The 19,491-nt window shown below is 39.3% G+C and overlaps 1 protein-coding gene across 3 annotated transcripts in view; it reads right to left on the bottom strand.

Moving 5' to 3' along the window:
• LOC124154502 (echinoderm microtubule-associated protein-like 2) overlaps positions 1-19,491 on the bottom strand; it is a 444,841-nt gene that overhangs the window by 346,837 nt on the left and 78,513 nt on the right. The window lies entirely within an intron of this gene.

Genomic DNA, 19,491 nt, shown 5'->3' with positions numbered 1-19,491 from the left:
ATTATTTCTCTTCGCAGCTAACTCTTCTTTTGATACACATTGAAAGAACAATTGCAATTTTCCGCGATAATAAACTTTTATTCCCGACCTAGTTTTCGATGTTAATGCATCATCTTCAATAAGCCTACCCAAGACCCCACGTTTAAATTTTACAGATAAAAGACTACATGCTCAAAACAAGACCGTGATTGGCATTCGCCTCACATTTGACACCGGAGTGATACAAATTCATCATCACGTCTATGAGATTATATTTGTAGTAATGTAAAGATAATATGTGCAATAAAATAATTTCATTTAAAATATTAAAATTGATGCGCTCAATGTTTTTGGTTCTGAACATGAAGTCTTATGCGTGTAATATTTAAAGGTTTATTTCCTCTTGTTGGTTCGAGTAAAAGCTTGGATTTTTTAAAATATTTAAAAAAAATGTTTTGTAACCTTTAGTCCCCAGTTGATATGCCACTTCACAGAATTCTGGATTCTTTCAAACATAAATTCGAAGTTCTAAATGAGTAACACACCATCAAAAAGACAAAATACGACATGTCGAGATCGATATTCTTATTAAAGTTTTGGCTCGTTTCCGTAGGAACGCTGCCGTCGCGAACCGGTAGACTGAAATCCCAATGGGAACCGGGACGCTTAAACACGTAATTAAGCGTTGATGGCTGATGCGCGCGTGAGAGACTCGAATGCGACTGTTCGCGGATCGTCCCTCCTTTGTTCTCGGAGGTGGCGTGGAGAGTAGGTTGTGGCCGTCTTTGATACTACTTCCCCCACTGTAGGCTCTTTTTACGACGAATGCCTTCGGGCATTTTCGCGAACCATCGGATTTAGCTCGGGTAAACAACTTGAAAAGAGAGCCGTGGCTAAACGGAGCTCTGCGCGTACCTCCATTGTCTTCCCGATCCTTCCTTTTATTTTTTTACGTTCTTATTAATGATGTCTCGACAAAAAAATATTGAATGCCTGCTTTCCCGTTTCGATGCGTTAGGGTGTGAGTTCGCGTAATAGGCTCCCGTTTCAGATCAACCGCTTTGGAGGGTTTAAAATAAAAAAAAAGAAGAAAGGTTTGCGGATTCCTTCCTACCTTCCACTTTGCAACTCGTACAACTTGAAGCTTTGGCGTGCGCTGTTTTTGCTCTGCTGTCGTCGGGTGTGGAAGCGGCACACCGCAAATTGAACCGTTTCGTTCTTCCGTTGGAATGAGAAAGATCATTGGAGGCCAATTTAAAAGGAATGGGAGTTCAATGGAGGGGGGAAAGCATCTTTGTAAATGAAAAACGCCGGTGATTTCGGGCTTCGAGGGCGTGTTGGAAGTGAATGGGTATGGTCGCAGATCATACGAAGTGGTTCAGGTTTACTTTTCTGACCGTCCTCGTTTTTTTTAACGAAACATCAAAAGAATTTTTTTGCCGTATCATGAAATTTCGTGGAATTCGTTCGTCATCACACGTCACCAATCCATGTTCACACAACACAGATAGTGTACCTCAGGTAGGTCGTTGATCAAAGCGCGCGCTTTCAAAAATGCAACGTTGTTAAATTCTTGAAAATTTCGTTGCATTGCAACATGTACGATTGCATGGCACCGGCGGTCTTTGAACAGTTTTCTGATTGGGTTTCTGTCACTTTCTGTTCAAAGGCCTTGATCTTGAAGTGTTTTGGATCGATTTTATTCATAAGTTAAGGCGTACTAATATTCGATAATGGGTGTTAATTTTAGAGAAAATCTACTGTTAGGAATAATATGTAGCTCTGTTCATAATTATTACCACGGTTTTATTAGCTAACTTTCTTATTCGTTTTCCTTCGAAATCTGTGTTCTTGACGACCTCAAACGCTGTTTCCAACGACTCGAGAAAGAGTTCGTTTTCTTCTCGACCGAGGAGAATTTTCCCGCTGCTTTCCAAAACGAGGATCGGAAGAAAGCGAGAGAGATAGAGAGAGGGGAGACCTCATTCCCTCGCGAGAACAGCATCCTTTCCCTCCCCCGCCACCCACCCTCCTCACCCCAAATCAAGAAGTCCTCTGCCGCGAATCTCACGTCGTCAATGGAGAAAGGTCGCCCTTCAACCCATATCTACTCCCCGGGAAAAAAAGAAGCGTACTTGAAATAACCCTAGCGAAATTTCGAAGCACACGACACGCCAAGGAAGGACAGGGACTCATCTAGAACAAGTGGCGTAGGCAGGAGGGGGATGAGGGGGCACGTGCCCCCTCCGCCCCTCAAACCAATCAATTTCAGCAGAAAAATATTAATCTATAAAAAAATGTATTCTACTCCAACAATACGAGAGCACAAAAATAATATTGACTATTATTTTTGTGAAGCAACACTATGAGATTTCCAGAGTTCAAAATGTTCATATTTTCCCCAGAGGGGGGTTCCACGTCCCCTCACCCCCGAGGAGTGCCGCCGCCATTGGAATATAATATATATGCCCTTTACTCATTAGAATGGCCTTCAGACACTCTCAAGCGAAAATCCTCGCAGTGTGACGTGGCCTAGGTTAAGGAAACAGTAGATTTTACTCGATTTTACACATTTTTTCCTTGTGTTTTCATCACACTATGAGATGGCATCAAATAGCGAGTACGTTAGAGTTGGTATCTAGATGTTGTCCATTATTCTGAAAAGACGGTACATAATATAAATCTATCATAATTTGAAACTACCACGTCATCGCTGATGATTTATTAGCTTAAAATTGCACTTACCGATACAAAGAACTTTTAGCGTGGAAAAATTAATAATTTATACCTCATTTCAATAGCACATGAAACATGGAACATGATCTATTAATAATGTTTTCATCGCGATATTATAAAAATTTAAGAGGATATGACAACCGGGTTGGTGCGGTAGCAGGAGTATTTGGTTTCCCACCCCGTGGGCCCGGGTTCAAATCCATGCGGTTCCAGAGATTTTTCATAGAATTCCCGATCCCTGCCTGAGTGCTCTGTGGAGGGCACTTCAAGCGCAATACTCCGTCCGTCGGATGGGACGTTAAGCCATGGTCCACTAGGTGCCTTTCGTTTTGAGCAGGCTAATGCCGACGCCGGGTTTCTCTCCACCCTTCGTTTCCTATGGCGCAAATGACTTAAGCTGAAGGTAGCCATCTACAAATAACATACCATACCTTTTAAACAATCACTCCGATTTAGAAACTCCCTTGTAATATCTCCCATGTCAGTCTTCTGACCAATTTGGAAGGGATTTTTTTTACATTATCCTAGTCAAACTGATACTCTCCTTGCCTAAGTATACCTATTATTATTATTATAACGTAGCTTATTCTTCCACTTAAGTCTACAGGTTCTTGTGAAGTCAAAGGCTAACATTTATTAGAATTTATAATGCATTTAATTTGTTGGTCAGGGGCATTGTCTGGTGGCCAATAACCCAAAGATATTTCTATATGTTCAGAAGACAAAGGACTCACATATCCACTGTTTACATTGGTTGCTGTCAATGTGGTCGAACGAGACACATCTACCCGTTCTGTGATTATTTCGATCACTCTATTTCACAACTGCAAAGCACCCAGGGATCTCAAATCCCAGATCTGCGAAAATGACCTCAGCTTTCGAACGCCACCCCCAATTACTATTTCATACGATATGCCTCATTCACATTACGTTTGTCCCAGCGATTGTCGGAACTATCGTGCATTCACACGACGATTATTAAAACCTGTGCTGCCCTCTAGTGCTGACCTCTAAAGTGAACGGGAAATTGACGGTTAGCAAAGCTGTTGAGGTATGCATGGACAAGATATCACTGTGTTCAACGTGAATTTACCGAATAATTTTTCTTCCGCCCATATTCTTCCTTCCTAGGACCAATCCATGAAAAAAATAAGAGCTTCATGAGCTTTTCGTCTTTCTCTTGTCGCTTCCGTTTCCGGTTTCCCAGCGCCTAACCATCATCGTAAAGTGGCAACGTTCGGAACTACGTCAACTATTGTCATGACATGCATTCACACGTCTAGTTCGGCCAACTATCGTTGGAACGATCGCTCGGACCATCGTAATGTGAACGAGGCAATACCGAGCCGAGGGAAATCAGGCAAGTTATAGCCAAGACTTCGGTGAGCAGGCGAAAAGGGTGAACTTACGTGAACACGAAAGCATGCGATTCGAATGAGAACTCTGACGCACTTACGCGTTATCGGTGAGCGGACCTGTTCCTGAGTTACACGGAAAAATTTGCGCCGCAGAAACGACCTCCATGTCATGTCAGAGAGCCGAAAACCCGTTCACTATATAGAAGGCCTTGTAAAAATCTTCACTCCCGGGAAACCAGTCAGCCTGCCTGAAAGTCATATAAAGGGCAGGAAACGGAAGGTCACGGTTCGACAAAATTTAATGGTCACGGAAATAAAAGTCAGCCTACGGAAATGAAGGTCAGTGCACATCCAGTTTTCTATTAAGCAGCACCTAGAGCGCACTATTTCCAAGTCATATATTTTTTTAAAGTGTGCCACAATCGTAAAACCAGAGCCCGAATTACACCTTAAATTCAATACCTCTGAACCGCCAGTCGTTGATGACGTATCTAGGTGTATTGATTGGTAGTACACATAATTTCTCCGAGAACATCTAAACAGTTTAATCGAAATCCATGTCCCTCTTCGGTTTATGCTATACCGATACTCAGAATTTAAAGACCCACAATCTTTTCGCTGTTGTTTTTCAACAATTGCCGTTCCCGTGACGATGCGTTGGTCATCCATTAGGGAGATGTCATCTCCATCAAGTCTTGCTGCCATCACAACTATAATCGACTTCTTTTTGATCTTATTGAAATATAGAGTCCTCGAAATGCACGATATGCTTACTAACACCATTATCACTTCTCTCTCCATTCACAATCTTTCTTTTCTACGCTTAAAGGTGACCTTTAATTAATCTGCAACGTCCTCAACTCTATCATAGCCTGTCCTGAACTCCTTTCTTTCCTAAATTTCCAAGTGCCCTTCCCGCATATACTCCCTATTACTCCACATTATTCCTAGCCCACAGATTATTATTATCACTGTTGCCCAACGCTCGCTTTCTTCCGCCTCCCCTTACTTCTTCATTGCCTTCCTCCGAATGTTCATCCCTTTTCTCTATTCATCCCTAACGCTCAATCTCAACTCTATGACAATCAATATCATCACTTCTGATTCGAGACACTTTTCTTACCAATAATTTTGATTCTCAAGGTTATATTTCATGCATTTGTTTGTTTATTGGGCCACTTTAAATTGGCTATATTGCAATTTGAGGACATTTTTAATCGAATAAAAAAACCAACATAGGGGTAAAAAGTGACAGGATATCACTTATGTGGTTCCGCTGCTTACAGGGACGGATCCAGGATTTTTTCTGGGGGGGGGGGGATACAAGGGTCTAAAAGGCAAACGATCTCCTCACACTTGAGATTAAAAACAACATACAACAATTACTGTACGAAATATTCTCTTTAATTTTATCTGAAAGTTATTAATATGAAATTAAATGATTGAGGCTCCATAATACACATAAAAAGAATCTAATGATAGCAGTGTAAACAGTTTTGTCTATCTTTTAAGCATCTGGAGGGGGGTACGTGCCCCCATGTCTAATGCTGCATAGAGTCTTACCATTTACATACTTAAAATTCAATACACCCAGATATAGTTCCAAAGGAAATTTAATTAATTAGAGACAGTCATAGGGCGATTCGATGCGTCGAGCGAATGAAATTACTTGTCTCTTGAAAGATTGAAAATGCTATAATCTTCAATTACGTGTTCTGACTATAGGTCCGAGGATTATTATAATAATAAATGAATTTATTTGTTTCATCCACGGGTGAGGGAATGTTGAAACAGTGCGTAAGGGATGACTGACGAATGAATGGCCACAGTAAGGTTTGCAATGGTCGGCCTTCTGTTATCAATGACGATCTTTTTTGGAGAGTCGACGGAAAAATTCACAAGAATACGACGTTTCACGACAACAACAGACGTTTCTGACACATGGCAACATCCGAATTCAACTTGCGTTTGTAACGTTGTCAAGAAGGTAACGTTTCCGAAACGACGACATGAAACACTTCGTGCCTCGATAACTCTCACCTTTGGCGGAGTCGCTCTGTGAGGAAGTACTAGATTAGTTAAAGAAGTGTCTAAAAAACTGGAAATATAAGTATAAGATTAGCTTAATAGATATAATTTTGTGTTCCAATAAAATTTGGATCCCAATTTTTGTTGAAAGCAGTAAATTTATTGAATAATTTCGGTCCCACTCCGCTCGCTAAAGCCTTGTGGGTAAGCGGGGTCATTCTCCCAGACACTCGCGTTGAATTCGTGGAGGTGCTCACGAAGGTATTCAAGGCGTGTCCAATTCGCGTGAGAAGGTGTATGCTTACTCGTGTGGCTATACAGTTTCGATTGAGTCTTGAAACTCTAGGACCATCTTCGTCCCAAAATAACCGTACTCGAGTACTTTAGATATACTTCAAATTCACACCCATTTTTATCAAGACGGTGCTCATTTTCTGGTTACACCTCGTAGTTTTGGCATTTTAGCAGTTCTTGAGGCAGAGAACATGGTTGTTTAGAAGGCACACGGCCGAAAACTTGAGCGCGTTGGTCTGCTGTTCGATACAACAGTCTTTGCAGTTGTGTGAGGCTCTTCCAAGAAACAGAAAACGTGGAGGACTGAGATCCGTTCAAGACAAGTTCGCATCGCTTCCCTCGCGTTCTTAAGAAATTTTCCCTCCCCCATTCTCCCCCCTTATCTCCCCCCCCTCCACCCCCGATACTCTTCCAACCCCCGTAATGATCACCCTCTGGTTGCCGCCGAGGAGTTCGCACTCGCAGCATGAATTATGCCAGCCTCATTTAACCCCTCGCCCCCACCCCTCGAGGATCCCAGCGGAGGCAGCGGGTGCGCGGTGTCATGGACCGTCATGGAATGTCACCGCGAGTGCGCTCGACGTGACCCGAAGGGCCGGTTTTTCACGTATCATCGATTCTCTCATCCCTAACACAACACGCTTGCATGCACTGGGGGCTGAAATATATAAATACCCGATAAAAAATCATATCTTGTAGAATTTTATAGAAATAACGGCAAAAATCTTTACAATTGTCATTTTTCATGTTTATAAACATGAATTTAATGATATTATGCACTAAAAACTGATCCGAATCTCATATTCAAACAAATTAATGGGTATTGAAAAAAAATCTATACATTTCCTAGTCGTAGTAGTGCATTGTAATTGTAAAAATAATATCTTGTATACTTTTATAGAGAGAACGGTGAAAATCTTTCCAACTGTCATTGCTCATATTTATAAACGTGAATTTAATGATTTATGCCAGAAAACTGATCTGAGCCTCATATTCAAACAAATTACTGGGTATTGAAAAAAAACTATATATTCCTTAGTCGTAGTGCAGTACCGTCATAATAATAGTGAGTGTAGCTAATTTTCCGGGTTGTCTTCCGCGACAATTCATCTCCGTTATGACAGCTTCGCCGGAGTTGCAGCAGACGTGCTCAGAAGTTAACTGTCGCATTCAAGTTTTTCCCTTCTTATAGCGACTTTGATTTTGGTCAGGTGCGTCCTGATTGTCGGTTTGTGGAATGGGTTCTTCCATGCATTGGGTGTTTCGGCTAGAGATTAGACGTTTAGAGGTTTAGATAATTACAACTGAAACCAGTTCAATTGGGAAAAAAATGTTATCAAAGCATAAAAAATAATAAAAAAGCAGAAAAGTTCAATAAATAACTTTGAATTTGAAATTCATCGCATAGTTGTTGTTCTTGTTTTCAAATTTACTATATTTAGGTTTCTTATTTCACACAAACCGCATATAATACTGACAACCGTGCTCATACGCCATTTTTTCAATTACTTCTGTCTACTGGCTGTTTGGGGTGAGTTTTTGACTCACCGGTACAGCCCTAATATTCGCGCCTCCAACACGGTAATCATGTGACAAGTATTTCGATAGCCTCTCTTATGAGTCGGGGACAGTAATGCTTCTCTCTAGCGATGAGTTTAGGATTCTGGAAGTCCACTTTGTGCGTTGGTCATTCACATACGTGGTCGGCGATGGCGGATAAACGAAAGTATCTATTCTTGGTGGCCGTTTGGCGTTCCTTCATTCTAAATACGCCAGCTGCAACGCGGGTGAAACTGTCTTCACGAAGATGAATCGACACGGAGGAAAACCCGGAAGCCAAGCTGCTCCTACTGTCCCACTCCACGGAATCCTCCATCGACAAATAATAATCGTAATGCAACGGAAAAAAACAACGTCACATTACCCTCATAGATATAACCATCCCATAAAATCACGATATCCAAAAAGATAAGCCAACAAAATAAATAAATACTTAATATAATATGACTTGTTGCTGGAAATAAAGATACGTGGAGAATGCAGTCCGTGGATGAGAGTCCAGTGGTCACATCTTCAAAGGGAATAATATCGTATAAAACAATGAAACAACTTTTAAAAACTCACGCGAGAAGGGATTCTGTCAAAACTACAAAAATACATTATTCTGGACCACGCCCAACTGTGAGATAGTTCCTCTCCATAGAATTATAACAAAAGAACACAAATGAACTTGACCTGATCCGTTTGCTTTGGGAAAGCCTTGTTAAACTCAAAATATAAAATCTTGATGATAATAATAATAAAAATAAATAATGATAATATTCCTCATATTACAAATAACATTTGAAGAATACATGACCAAAAATTAGGAAAAAGACACCTTGTGACACTTTCGCCTCGCTTTAGGGCTGTCGATACACTCATTCACAAATTAATTTTTAATTTACGAGAAAATTTAACTTGAATTGATATTTTACAAAAACAGATAATTCTATAATGATTTTTAAGCGAAATTTATGAACAGCAATCCGTCCGTCGGATGGGACGTTAAAGCGTGGTTCCATAGGAGCCTTTCCTTTGGAGCAGTCAAGGAGACCACGAAGAGGACGCCCCAGTCTATCTCATGGATTTCCTTTGTATCTTCGGTCGCTTTTTATTCGGTTTCATAAAGTTCACGCAGAGCGGCGCTGAGTTGACAGCAATCCATTTATTCCCAATATATTGCATTATAGTGTTTGCTATTGCTGGGATCATCAATAAGAAATAGATTACGTCATTACAAAAGTTTAATTGATCCCACTATCCTCCTGTAGGAATTTCTATGATAATTCCTTCATTTGCAATGCCTTAAATGGCAAGTTCCGATCATCAGATATGCTGCCTTTCTTTTCACTCCACATTCTCACCCGCTCCTTCCGTAATAACCACCTACTACACCAACCTAAATTCCGTCTTCCTCTCTCTCAGAGATCACTTTTTTACAGACTCCCAACCTCCTTCAATGCCATTTCGAGTACTCACCCTTCCCTGGATCTTTCAATGTCCATCAGATCATTCAAGAGGCAGCTCCAAAAAGCCATCTTCTGAATCCCTGTTTTTCCTTTTTATATCCTTTTTATAGTTTTTTTATTTTTTATATTTGTTAAAGCTGCATATTTTATGCTTTTTATGCAATGTAAAGGCCATTTTGGCTGTGTTCGAATAATTTAATTAATAAATAAATAAAAATAAATGTTGGTTCACAAACCTAATTATAGCTTATTTCTCCGTGAAATCCGAATCGCTTTGCCCGTCAGCGACGCGAGTGGCGACTTTCGTAAACCCATATAAATGCGCGGCGGGTGACAAGACATCTAGAGATGGACTCTCCCATCAAGGGGATCCTCTCTGGTGATACTCGTGAGAGCAGTCCAATCCCGATACAGGGCTTCTCTCCATCCTTTCTTCCCCAAGGCTGCAAGTGACCTATCCATTCGGTCGCCACCTCAAAATACCATTCTATTCCAAATATAATATACACTCACTCACTCCCATGGCCATTAACCCTTTACAGCCCAGAGCTCCTTTCTGGAGATATCTATACTTCAAGAAGTTTCACTCTGAAAACTTGAAAATTTTGGACTCAATCATAACTATCGTGGCAGCTATATATTTCGTCATTACCATGTGCACCATAAAATAATGCGTGGTTTAGATATATCCTAAAAAGAGCAGAAAACTTATTAACTGTTGATGTTGCTTAGAAGCAGCATTGGGTTATAATGGCTTAATACCCTAGATGGTAATTAGCCTCGCCAACTGTCTGCTTCCAACTCTTTCTAACTTTAAATATAATTTCCAAATATAATATACCTCTTTTTAAATACCTACTCGAGTGGAATTGTTTAAAACAGCTTTTGAGCTTATTCAAATATCTAAGAGTTTCAAATTACAAGCATGCTAAGAGAAAGCATGCTTGTAATTTGAAACTTGTACGACACATGCATTTTTCTCGTTGCACATCACGATCCATTCATGCATGAAGGTCCTTGACTTCTACCAGATAGGACGCGAGTTCCTCCATGCAAGCATTTCCATCGCAGCCAGATATTATCGTCGCGGGCAGGTATTATCGCATTCCACACTCACTAGTCCCGCATTTCTTCCCCGACATTCCACTCACAAATATGCACTCGCAGGACTTCTATAAGATAATGCAGTTTCGTCATCAAGTTTTCACGGAAGCTTTGGCCGCCACGGTTCAAAGCATACCCTGATAATCGTTTCCGTAGGGACGAAATACACCAAATAAACGATTCATTCTATCACGCGAATTTGCATGCGATTCAAAACACGCTCGCTTAAGCAGAAAGATAAAACGAAGCCAAGATACTTAACAACATTAAAGAGAAATAGACAATATTCTACAGCGAATGATGAGTCAGACTTAAACTGCTAAAAATACAAATAAGAAATAATATCTTTAAGCGAATACATAAGTCTACTTCAGACCAATACTCAGAACTTATCGTACTACCTATCTTAGAACGTACTTAACACACTGAATACTTTTAAGACAAATAAAATAGCGTGAAATTATTTCAAATGCATAGTTTTGCATTTTTTCCAATATTTAAAAAAAATAACAGTAATTATGGAAAATTTTCAAACGGGAAACGAAAAAATTAATCGGAAATAAACGGTAATAAGACAGTGATAGGAGTGAATGAAATAATCTTTTACAACCAACGTATATTAACCACATTCAAGCTTGCAATTCGTGGGTGAAAGCTATAAAAGAAGGATTATGAATTTCGAAATTGTAATTTGAAGTGAAATGGTTATTGATGATGATGGTCGACGAGGTGGCATCTTTCTCTACATAATCTTCAATAATTAAACAAGATTAAGAATTTACAGTCGACACCTACGCAGGATTACTGTTAGCAGGCCAATGCGTAAAGGCCCTTTTACACGGGGCACGTCATTACGCATTCTGACGCACGTGCGGAAGCGCAGTCAAAATTGCATCGTGTAATGCTGTGAATTGCGAGAGCACATGCGAGAATGCGTGGACATGAGATGGCAAAAAAAATCCCCTGTTCTAATTCCTAGCTCGCATTCTCGCAATTTCAACAATTTGTTAAAAATGTCTCGTGATACCACAGCAATTAAAAAGGAAACATCATTAGGATTACGTATTTCGCGCATTGATGTATATGTGTTACATTAAGCAATGAACTATAGTAAACGATTTAAGTTTCTCCTGGTGAATACTTCTGACAAATATTTCTCGGGTTTGCATCCAGGTTAAAGCTTTTATGTAAGCCGACGTTTCGGAAGACGACTTGTCTTCCATCCTCAAGGCTGTGTTACTCTATCGAAGTTCAATTTCACACTGAACAATAAAACGTCGGCTTACATAAAAGCTTTAACCTGGATGCAAACCCGAGAAATATTTGTCAGAACTATAGTAAAGTTTGCGACGCATAAACTTTCTTGTTCTACCATACCGATTTGTTTAGTAAGTGAATGATTCATTGATTCATCTCAAATGTACGCTTCCTTACATTTCCGAGAGATATGCGATTCACCATCACATTTCTCTTATAACATTCTAGAGTATTCCATGAATTTTAAAGACGTGCAGAATTTGTAATTTTCGATTATGATTTCCGTCTTATTCCGATAACTGCGCGTCGCGTAAAAGTATAAATTCTAGGTAAAAGGCAAAAGCAATCTTGACTATGCGTGGGATCTTCGTCTTCTTCACTGTTTTACCTCATTAATTGCACGCATATTATTGTCTGCTGAAGTTTCAGCACGGATTGCTTCTCCTAGAAATGGGTGCCTTTGTTTGACCCACCAAAAATGCAAAAGAATTATGTAGTTACATGCACCGAAGATGAAATTCGCCATGATAAAATGATGTTTCTTAGCCGGGGTTCGAACCCGTACCTCCCTATTGTCGATCAGATGCACTAACAGTTAAACCACCAAGCTTTGCATCCGTGAACGTGACTACGTACAAAGTCACTTTTTTCATGCTGTTATACCCTCCATTTTGGGTTAGTCTTCAATTTTTTGCGCAAAATTTGTAGTCAAGAGACTCATTGAAGGAAACTTGAACGCCCGTTTTATGGATAAACTGCCTCGTAGTATTTGTGATGCGTGGAAATATTTTCTCACTTTCCTGGATCCTAATGGAAACTACTTTTCATTTTAATTTTATTATGGTATTTTTTATTTATTTATTGTAACTTGAATTTTAAAAATTTAGTACTGTGACACAAATGATGATGAATTTTATTTCCATTTTACCTTACGTGTGAATCTTAGAAACACATTTCATCTCATAAATGATAATCTTGCACACGACTTTTAGTTTTCCGTAAGTTTACAAAGATGAAAAAGGTCAAGCTTTCGATGTGTTCAAAATGCAAGCTTTTCAGTTATTTTTCCATATTCATTAGTCTGCGTTGGCAAATAATCTAGTCAAAGTAATGGGATTACTTACGACGATTGCTTTAGAAGTAATTAGAACTTGTAATGATTACTTTTTACGAAATGTAATTTTTTACTTGAAATATATTCCTTACGGTGAAAGAGGTGTCGTTACTTTCGTTGTGATAGCAATTTGCTAGTAATCGACGATTACTTTACTGATTGCACGGAATTATCTAGGCCAGTCCTTGCGTACCATAATTTTCATGTTTAGGTTCAGCTATTCTTATGTTGTAGCCTACTTGTGATGGGTGCAAAACATTACGCCCCATCTGTTGTTACAGCAGTTATAATTGTATGTATCACAAGTGATATTGCATCTTTAACGATTTATAAAAACTTAATTATTCGACATTTTTAAGACACTATTCGACAGTTCCCGAATGGTCTCCACAGTGAAAAATCTTACAAGAAGTAATTGTAATTCTATTGGTTACTTTTAAAATCAGTCATTTTTACTCATAACTGATTACTCTTATTACGAAGTAACCATAATAAAATACAGTCATTTTTCTCAGAACTTTCACCAACACTGTCACTAATTTAGGATATCAATTATAACTTCATGAAATTGATATATATAATAATTCGTGAGTACCTCATATTATATACTATTTCTATGTGCTATGTTAAAACATTTTCCTCTACTTGACTTTATCTGTCTAAGCAAGCACTTCCTGACGAGCCATTCGGCTCAGAAAGACATATTTTAACATGTATAATTTCTATGTAATCAAATTGCATAATTTACCATATTTTTTTACACTATAAAATTTACGTAAAATATTTTTGCAAAGAGATTTATTATGATTTTTGTGTGCAATTGTATAATAAGCATTTTTATTTAAAAAATTAAAAATCTCTTTCATTCGAAATTTCTCCTTATATTCGTTGCAATTTCGTTGGCAATCGCTCAGCTAATGAATGCATCCATTAAAGGGCGAAATCAGAGCACAGACAGACAGGCGAGACACATTACTGCTTGGAAAGTGAGAGCAGAGACACGAAGCGGACGCAATTCTAAACAATGCCGGTCACGCAGCGTGCCGGTTTCCATTTCAAAGCCTGGAAAATGCGAAGACTCGGAACGAAAATAGCTCGCTGGAAGTTAGAACCTCGGTTAGAAAGAAGACATATCATTTGGCATACCATTCAGAGAACTAGACCAGACACGCCATGCATCAATAATCACGACACTTACAGCGACATGAGGATATATTATATCTTAAGTACAATAACATATTTACATTTAAAAGAAAATCAAAAGTTTTTACAGATCATTTTCCATATAATATTAAACCCCCTCCGTTGACGACATTGCACCCATTAATTCGAGATACCATGGCCACTATTTCACATGAAAATTACTAAAAGTTACTGGATAGTAAGCAAGCATTAAAAACATTAAAAATAATTGAAAAGAGAGGGCATGGATGGAACGATTAATATGCAATTGCTACATTTACTCAAGGAAAATAAAACAGTTCGCAACAGCGCAACCACAGAAAAAATATTAAAAAATAGAACGATTTTTGAATTTTGAAGAAGAAAATTATAATTTTAGATAGAAAACTTTCTTTTTGCTTTACCTGCGCTCCGCTCATATTTTTGATGGGAAGGGAAAAACGCTATTTTTCTAATGAGAAATCAAAACGGATCCACCTCAAATGAACTCAGGTTCTTTCGGAAATATATTTCTGTTCGATCGAAGTAGTTTTAGACGAATTACTTTGTATTTCATTAAGTTCACGGATTAAGTTCCTTTCCATGACGGATCCCATGTGCTCGCTGCATGTGTGGCCTGATGAGAGCGAAATAGCACCTCTTGTTCACTTTTTTTATCCTAAAAACTTACCGCAAGGCCTTCCAGCACAGATATTTACTTATGATTATACTTATGGTAAAGTGCGTGCTGTAAGGGAGTACTGAAAGCGTTTCAGAGATGTTAAACGAATTAGGCTGGAACCCTCACCAAGGATAGAACTTGAATGCTGCGCGCTATGCTTAGATTGCTTGTACAATTGAGAATTAATGAATGAGATATTTTCAGATCAACAAAAAGAACATCTTGTTAGAACCTCACTATATTTCCAAATCCGACAGAAACGAAAAATTAAGAGATATTTTTCCTAACAGATATGTATGGGAATCCATTTTTCCCAGGAAAAAAAGGACTTTAATGAATGCTGGTTGGAACTTAGAGCATTTACTTGTTATTTGTTAACGACTTATGTCCTAATGCCTTCCCTGTAGGTAGATGTAACGTTTACACTACCCATCTGATTCTTTTTTATTCAACTTTCTAAAGCATATTATAAAAGGTTAAATCAAGAATCGTGAAAAATTTACAAATAACTAGATTCACCTTGGAAAGGGTGGTACGTAGATTTAGATGCGTGACAAAACTTCTTGAATAACAATATTGCTCTCCGAGGCCATGATAAAGATAATCGGACTCTTAATATTCGCGATCCGCGAGGCCACACATCACCATGTCACTGTTCATACCTTAATGGGGCGACTGATTTACGCCCTGCGCCCAAGTGACCCGCCAAATGACGAACCCACGCGTCCACAGAATCCGAATGACCTCGGGAAGGGCTGAGTGACCCACTGACCAGTGGTGACACCGACGCTGCCAACGAGGTGCAACTCAGAATTCGGTTAAGACTTTCGCGGATCAAGGCTGTCGAGAAATGTCTTTCAGCCAAGTCCGCATGACGACACGGAACAGCCTATGTCGAAATATTATGGGAATGCAGATATAGATCAACCCCTTCTCCCTCTACACCTTATTCTCCAACAATATGTTCAATATTTGTTCTTTATTTATCTCAATTAACCCCGAAAACGGCACGATGAGGTCTTTACTGCGGGAATTATAACAATCAACACAGACAAGGGGCGCAGCTAGGAATTAAGGCTAGGGGGTGTTTTAGGCACAACTAATGATGGGGTGTCTGGGGGTGTGGAATACCTGCCAGGGTAAGGGAGGAATGGTAAGGGACGGCCCCGAATGAGTTACACAGCAGAGGTTAGAAAGGATGTGAAAGGGAAGAAATACGTCAATCCAATTATTTGGAATAAATATAAGTCATGAGGCATTAAAATTGGAACGATTCACACGATAAATCTTTCATGGTCGTCCCAGGTGGTCTAAAAGTATTCACTCAAAATTTTCATTCGAAACTTAAACGCGAGCCAGAAACTTTAACGGGGTAAATAATTGTGGAAATCATGAGAAATTGCCAACTCTCAATTACGCATCATTACTTACCATCGTCATTACCATTGTCGACGAAATTGCAACGTTTATAAGGAGAAAGTTTGAATGAAAGAGAATGCTGACAACGGAAAAGTAATTGAAATGCGTGCGTATGCCCTGGACGAAATGTAGATATGAAATAAAGCTTTAATTTAGAATAAATCTAAAGCTCGATCATTATCATATTTTTAATAACACTAAAAAAATGATAATGATCAAGCTATAAAAATAATATTAAAGTATTTTATGTGAGTTCTTACTCATTCAATTTTCAATACAGAAATAAAAATGTAAACGTGCAATTTAAACAAAAATTATTTTCCATGCGAACCCAGGAAAGTAAGAGAACATTTTCTCATACCACGAATACTAAGAGGGAGTTTTTATCCGAAAATCAGGCGTTCAAGTTTCTTGTAATGAGAGTCTATTGACAAAAAATTAAGATAAACCCACTATCGAGGGAAAAAAGACATTCAAACCGTACAGAAATTCGTTTTTTTTCCCTAGTCCTATACTTAAGTAAAGCACTTTAATGAATGCAAGGCGGATCTTCGTTAGAGCATTTCCTTTAATTTCTAACGGCTGGTAGCCTGACACCTTTTGATGCGTTTTGCGGGGCAGTATGAAGATGTTTTGATTGATTGTTAATTTTAAAACAACTTACCATTGGAGACACCACATCATTCATAACGTATAGAGTTAAGTGGAACGATGCATACCTGAAAAGATAGGAAAAAACGAAATTAATATAAATTTAAAGCATATATCTAAGATTTACAAGTTATCAATAAAATTTAGACCAAGTTCCTTATTATCATTTCATTTGGATACAAATTTGCTGAAAATTTCAGACTGATAACGCAATGCACCAACTTACAGCATCAGATAAACATTTTTTCGAAAATTTTTAGTGTTATTGGGGTAGTTCGACCTTCGGAATACATAAATGATAGTCGAAACATAGAATCACCCACAGTTTTTTTTAATCGCTCTCATTTTCAATTAATGAAAATGCAACTGTTAATATTATTGTAAATAATGCAAACTGTAAGCTTTGAAAGGGTTAAAGGTTCTATCCGAATATCAAGGAAATGGTACAACAGAAAACTTGGGATGTCAGGATGATGGGCGATAAAGCTGCTTCCGTAAAGATGAAATAAAACGAAGGGGAAAATGCTCCATAAGGGAAAAAAGCAGGTGCTGTGCGGAGACATGAACGCCTAGCTAGGAGGATGAGGTGTTGCTCTCATGGTAAGATTTTCAGTATTTTCGGCTACACTTGGCCTGCCTCGGTGACGGTGGGGTAAAGTCCTCGCCTGCCAAACCGAAGGTCGCTAGTTTGAGTCTTGCCTGGCCCTTCTCCAAAGCATGAGTGCTTATGATCGTCCAACGTTGTTGATTCCTTATATTTCCTCGTTGTATGCCTCGCCTTATATGCGCTGTTTTCGGGGTTGTGAAGATAAATGCAACTCACATTTTCCTAGCAAGCATATTTTTCTGGAAAATTTACTTCATGAAATACCATTTGTACCTGCAATACTATTTCTGTTACGGAAGGAAGTTACCATACTGGTGACACCGCTGAGGCCTTGCGCGCAGCTAGGAATTAATAATTAAGGGGGGGCGGGGGTTTAGGCGCAACTAATACTGGGGGGCATAGGGTATGGAGTGCGGGAGCTCCTCCCTCTGAAAATTTTGAAGATAAATGGTTCAAAATGTTGAGTTTTGCGGCTTTCTGAGGGGTATTTCACTAATCCTTACACTTTTCTAGAAGTAATATTTATCCAATTAAGTAAAAGTGATTACTTTTTAAAATTTCTCTGAGTTCTCTGGGGGGGGAGTTTATCCCCCAACCGCCCCCCCCCCCCATCGCTGCGCCACTGACTGAGGCTGCCTACAGCCCGTAATTAATTGTACAAAAACACGTATGAAATTGTGAAGCAAAATATATTCTCACTATTATAATAAAACGCAATTGATATTCGAGAAAATTCATCGTGAAGATTGGGATTGTCTCGCTCGTGAACACGAAAGCCAGCCGTCGCAAGTGCCTCTAAGGAATAGTCGTGAAGCTCACACGGAAGCTGGACATGGGTGGTAGCGGTGCACCGTCGAGGTGTCGATATTTCACGCGTGTCGCGGATCGACTGGTGAATTGATGCCCCTGCCTCAGCGGCCCAGGTGAGAATTATTGCCACCCTTGTGCAAGGGTGCTGTGGGCACCGCCTGCGCCGTTTGCGATTGAAATTCCACCCCGGAGTCCCTCCCTACATGCATCCCTCTTAATCACTGGCTTACAGGTAGAGAACGGCAGCAGAGGTCACCTCCCCCGCTGATGGGAGCCGCCGATACATTGAGAAAATTATGTGCTGTCGTGGGAGAAAACGTGCTTTGTACATTCACATTTTTTTTAAGGCACTGAGGTACTTTAAGGGCTGTTAAATTTTCTCATGTAGTTTAAGATGAACTAAAGGTTTTGCGAAATCTTTTTTTTTTGCTTTCTTTAGATGGAATGCTCTCATCGCCTGGGCTATTTTGCTGATAACTTCTTTCTTGCTTCTCCCATCGCTAGTTACCCTGCTTCCCAAATAACAGAATGCATTCACATCCTCCAGTTTTTATTTCCCAATTATAATGTTAGTCGTGACTTCTTCTTTTCTTCTGCATACGAATATCTTAGTTTCTTCGTGCTTCCTATTATCTACTATTATATCTACTCATTACCCTACCAATAATAACCAGAATCTTCTTCGAATCCTTCTATGACTTTGCTTTGGCATCTAAGTCACCGGAAAATAGGGTAGTTTCCTTCACCAAAAAAAACGAAAGGCATTGATTGCGATTCGTTACCCACCATTACTGTATTCATAATATAAATATAACCGGAAAATAGGGTAGTTTCCTTCACCAAAAAAAACGAAAGGCATTGATTGCGATTCGTTACCCACCATTACTGTATTCATAATATAAAAATTATTTGGTTTTAGAAATACCGGTTTATCCGAATGGCAATGGTCCATTTTTATCCTCATTTGAAAAGGGCCAGATTGGCGCCCATGCGATGCCACTCCACGTGACGTCACAGGGACCTAGTTTCTATAAGAGTAGTTAGGAGTTTTACATCGTCTGAGGTTACCAATGCATGCATGAAGCACAGAGCTCAGGGAAACATCTCATAATAATCACGCATTAAAACTGGCTAAGTTCCGAAAGTTTTTTTCGTTTGACAAGGTATTAATTAACCTTTTTTAAGCCAAGCGCTACCAGCCAGCAGGGTACTCAGCTACCCGCTAGCAGCCTGCGTCGTCTCAGCGCTCAACTCGCCTCAAGGTCACCTCACAGGGCGGC

Source organism: Ischnura elegans, chromosome 2, assembly GCF_921293095.1.
Source record: "Ischnura elegans chromosome 2, ioIscEleg1.1, whole genome shotgun sequence".
Lineage (NCBI taxonomy): Eukaryota > Metazoa > Arthropoda > Insecta > Odonata > Coenagrionidae > Ischnura > Ischnura elegans.
This window is presented reverse-complemented; position numbering and strand designations above follow the sequence as displayed.